Raw genomic sequence first — 347 nt, 5'->3', positions numbered from 1 at the left:
CTGAAATAATATCCGCCTTAGATTTTGAAAAACCCTAACCTTCTCAAAAAAAAAAAAAAGTCTCAGGTCTTGAAAATACTTTATAACCTACGTGTCTTTATATATATAAAAAAGAGCTGATTACTTGGTTATGAGTCTCCATACCCTATAAATCCACAAAGACCCAATTCATTCAGAAAACCAACAAAAGAAATCATCAAATATAATTATAACTGGGACTTCGATAACAGCAGATCATCGAATTATTAAACCTGATATGATATAATCTCAATGACAAATGATAATAGCCGTGTGAATGTGTGAATTATATAACGAGATATCACGATGGGACCTAGAGAGATCTGTTC

Source organism: Penaeus monodon, chromosome 34 (genome assembly GCF_015228065.2).
Source record: "Penaeus monodon isolate SGIC_2016 chromosome 34, NSTDA_Pmon_1, whole genome shotgun sequence".
In the NCBI taxonomy this organism is placed as follows: domain Eukaryota; kingdom Metazoa; phylum Arthropoda; class Malacostraca; order Decapoda; family Penaeidae; genus Penaeus; species Penaeus monodon.
The sequence above is the reverse complement of the archived record's forward strand: the minus strand, read 5'-3'. Positions refer to the sequence as shown.